This window comes from Pteropus vampyrus, unplaced genomic scaffold (assembly GCF_000151845.1).
Source record: "Pteropus vampyrus isolate Shadow unplaced genomic scaffold, Pvam_2.0 Scaffold29, whole genome shotgun sequence".
Lineage (NCBI taxonomy): Eukaryota > Metazoa > Chordata > Mammalia > Chiroptera > Pteropodidae > Pteropus > Pteropus vampyrus.
The window spans coordinates 10,107,599-10,112,028 of record NW_011888810.1 but is presented as its reverse complement, the minus strand read 5'-3'; the positions used below and the strand labels follow the sequence as shown (position 1 = coordinate 10,112,028).

The 4,430-nt window shown below is 38.6% G+C and overlaps 1 pseudogene; it reads left to right on the top strand.

Moving 5' to 3' along the window:
- The window catches only part of LOC105289876, a 35,889-nt pseudogene extending 32,015 nt beyond the window's left edge, over positions 1 to 3,874 (top strand).
- The last annotated feature ends 556 nt before the right edge of the window (positions 3,875 to 4,430 follow it).

Genomic DNA, 4,430 nt, shown 5'->3' with positions numbered 1-4,430 from the left:
ATATTTTTTTCTAAATTGGATTCTTAATACTGTGAAAGGGACTTTTTATGAATAAGATAATGTATTCACAGAAGAATACTTTTTATTGGTAGAATGGGACAGAGACCAACACCAATTATTTTTTTTTAACACCGATTAATGCCGAGTATCACGTACACAGATAAATAGAAGGGAATAAAAAGAATAAAAAAAAAAAGTTTGCCATGTAAATTCACTCAATGATCTAAGCCCCTTCCAAGTTGCAATTCTAAAATTTTATAATTCTTTGTCATCAAAACGTTTCTAATGATCTGCAGTAGACGCTTCCATTATGTACACCTATAATTTTGCTGAAAAAAAAGAGGGTACTGAAAACCGTCTGGCTTGCAAACAAATTTGTTTTCTATTCAATGGAGTCATTACTTTCCTTAATGCACAGGAAGTGAATCAAAAAAGTTTCACTAAGCCTTAACACATTGTTATTACCTTGTCTTGTTTTTCATCCACTTAGAAGCACCTCATTTATCCATATATAACCTGAAAGAGTTAAGACATATAATATCATTAACTTGTAGCATCTTTGCCAATATTACATGAATATCAATATAAGTATATAATTTTGTATTGAAGTATAACTTACACGCAGTGAGGTGCATTAACATTTAGTTTATGGCTCAGTGGATTTACATTATCTAGATAAAGCCATATCTAGTGCACTCTCTAGATAAAGTCAATACCCTTGTCTTCTGACCTTCTTTACTATTCTCTAAAAATAACACTGAAGTGTAATGGAAGAAGGTCTTTTCAGTAAATGGTGCTGGGTCAGTTGGACAATCATATGAGAAATGAAAAGTATTATCTTGGCCCTTGCCACTGTTAGAGGAGGTCATCAGGAAAACATGACCTTCTGTTGACCTGAGACCTGGACCCAGGCAATGGGAGGCTCCTTAGCCCCTCCCCTGTGCTTGGAATGTGAATTGTGCCTATTGTTCTCATAACCTGAGCCCATTCAAAAATGAAGCCTTGAGAGGGTAAAGTGTTGTTGAGATCATCTGGACTAAAAATGTGACTGAACTTCATTAAGGCCGCAATAAAAACTTTTAATATTTTGGCAGGTGAACATGGAGGTCATTGACTCATCTGTGGTTGCCCAAGTCAAGCCTCACATGTAAGTACTCTGGCTTGTTATAAACAAATATTAATTCCAGATATATTGTAGAACTAAATAGAAAAGGGAGAATAATGAGGAAACATAAGAGAACATCATTATTTCTGTGAACACAAAGACTTTCTAAATGGGACAGCAAAAGGGCTAAGCATTAAAGAAACCAAACATGTCTATTAGATTACATTAAACTTGAGAACTTCAGTTTTTTCAAAAGATCCATTAAGAGAGTTACCAAACAACCCAATAGAACGAGGGACAACATTTATAGTACCTATCTTATATTCTGAATATATTAAAGAACTCTTAGCAATCACTAAGGAAAAGACAGATGACCTCCATAGAAAAATAGGCATATTACTTGAAGGCATTACACACCAGTGGAGATTCAAAGGGCTAATAAGCCCAGTTAAGTGATCAACCTTATTAGTCATCAGAGAAATGCATAGGGAAACCAAAATGTCCTAGTACCTCTCACCTACCAAAAATGCTAGAAGGACCTAGGCAGACAGTTACCAAATGTTGGTGATAACAGGGTGTGGGGGCATTAGGAATTTCGATATTTCTTTGTAAAACAATTAGGTAGTTCCTTATAAAGTTAAGCATATTTTATGATCCTGAAATTCAATGCTTAGTTATATATTCAACAGCATTCCGGTATCATTTTTAGAAAAGACTTTCCTTTCACTTTGTGTTATGTTGGTGGCCTGGTTGCAAATTAAGGAACCCGGTTTGTATTTTCCCAAGCGAGTACCTTACATTTTTGCCAAGGTGGAGGCGGGAGGAGCTTGCAGGCCTGTGTGAGGAGTGCTGAGTGCCGCTGAAGGAGTTAGCTCCGGCAGAGCACAGGCGGCTCAGGGTGGCTGCAGACAGGCCCGGAACCAAGTTACTCAGGGGCGCGGAGGGAACCCAAGGAGGGAAAAGCAGGCTGGAGCGCAGTGCTGGTCTCACTTCCGCCGCCCATACTTTCTGGGTTACTGCACCTTTAGAGAAGGCCTTAAAATCAGGTACAGTCATGCGCCACATAACGACTTTTTAGGCAAAGACAGACCACTCATACAAAAGTGGTCCCATAAGATTAAAACAGAGCCGAAAAATTCCTACCGCCTAGTGACAGGTGTCCGTGGCGATGCTGACGTACAGGGTTTATAAAGTCTACAGTAGTGCACAGTAATACCCTCGGCCTTCACCTTCACTCACCGCTCACTCACTGACGCAAAGCAACTTCTAGTCCTGTAAGCGCCATTCATGGTAAGTGCTCTTTACAGATGTTCCATTTTTTATCTTTTATACCATGTTTTTTACTGTACTTTTTCTATGTTTAAATACATAAATTCTTACCATTGTGTTATGATTGCCTATAGTATTCAGCGTAGTAATGTGCCGTACAAGTTTGTAGCCTAGAACAGCAGTCCCCAACCTTATTGGCACCAGGAACCGGTGCTTCTATGAGAATCTAATGCCCAATGATCTGAGGTGGAGCTGAGGCGGTGATGGTAGCAACTGAGGAGCAGCTGCAAATACAGATGAAGCTTCTCTCGCTCACCTGCCGCTCACCTCCTACTGTGCGGATTGATTCCTAACAGGCCACAGACCAGTGCTGGCCCATGATCTGGGGGTTTGTGTAGGTGCACTGTGGGATGGCTGCACAATGACAAAATTGCATAAAGATGCATTTCTCGAGCCCTCTGATGTGGGACCGCACTTGTCCTCCCTGGCTTGCCATCTCCGCAGCCATGGCAGCCACCGCATACCGCACGTGGGGCCAAGGCCCTGCGTGCCTTCTCCACTACCGTGTCTCCAGCCACCCTTGTCCAGAGATCAAGCCTGCATACAACAGAAGGGACAGCCAAATCTGAAAAGCTACCAAGAAGAAAGGCACCACTTCCTAAGACAGAAAATGGCTGTTGACCAGGACTGGTCCATTTACCCTGTTGCAGTACCATTGAAAACTTCTGCAGTACCTCTTCCTGTTCAAATGGGTTATCCAGTAAAGAGGGGTGCCCATGGCAAAGGAGGGAAATCTAGAACTTTTAAAGATTCCCAGTTTTCTGCATTTGACTTCTGTAGCAATTTAAAAAGCACTGTGAGGCTCTTAGAGATTTCTGTGTTGAGGGCCAGCTGCACCTAGACAGTGATGGGAAATGCGACAAGCATTGTCTAATTGAAATCAACAGAGACAATTATGTTTCATCAAGACCATCTACTCAAAACCCTAAAGCATGAATAGCAACCTTAAAGGTTAAACTTTTGAATTTAGATGATCATGCAAAGAAGAAACTTATTAAACTTGTAGGAGAGCAATACTGCAAGACACAGATGTGCTTACCGACAAGGCAGATAGATGCCCTTTAAAGAGACAGAATTATGATTATGCAATGTGTCTGCAAACAGTTTTATACCACGACTTGGAAAACTGAAGAATGGGAGAAAAATAAGACCGAAGCAGACATGGAAGAGTATCTATGGGAAAATAGCTCCTCAGAAAAAAGTATCCTGAAAACTCTTCTCCAAATTAAAGCCACAGAGAAAAATCTAGAAGTAAACAAAGAAGTGCTCCTTGCTATTATAGAGGTTGAAGATTGTAAAAAGTCTGTTGTTATTCTTAAGAATGAGAGGGACAATGAAAATACCCTTTTTCACTACAAAGAATCAGTGAAGACTATTAAATCAGACATGAATTATGTAGAAAAATCTTCTTGCTTTATTAATTTTATGATCTATGTGTAATTGTTATCTAATTCAATATGAAGTTGCAAATGTTAAAAAAAACAAAAAAAAAAAACAAAAAAATGCATTTCCCAGAACGTATTCTTGTCTTTAAGTGATGTGTAACCGTACTGCAAGCCCTTGAATTTGTTCTTCAAGATTGTCTTGCCTCTTATTAGAGTGTTTGTATTTGTAAGTAAAATTAAAAATTATCTCTTCAACTTCTACAAACATACAAAAATCCTATTGATTGGAACTGAATGTACAGATACATTTTGGAAGAATTAAAAATCAATAATTAGGGTACATTGTTGGAATTAGGTACCTTATAAGATTTCTTGTATCTTTAAAGTAACACAGTTCTGGATGCTGTTTTCTACAACTTTGTTAATAATTCTGAATCATGGATTACACATTCCTCCTATCTGTCTGTGAAGTTTATGAATATAAAGTGAACTAATGTTCATAAGAAACCAAAACTCGCTCTATCTATTTTTTTCATTTTGTGTTTTTATATTTGTTTGTTTTCTTCTTTCATCTCCATTCAATTTGTCCATCTAAATCTCTTGTGTCTCAG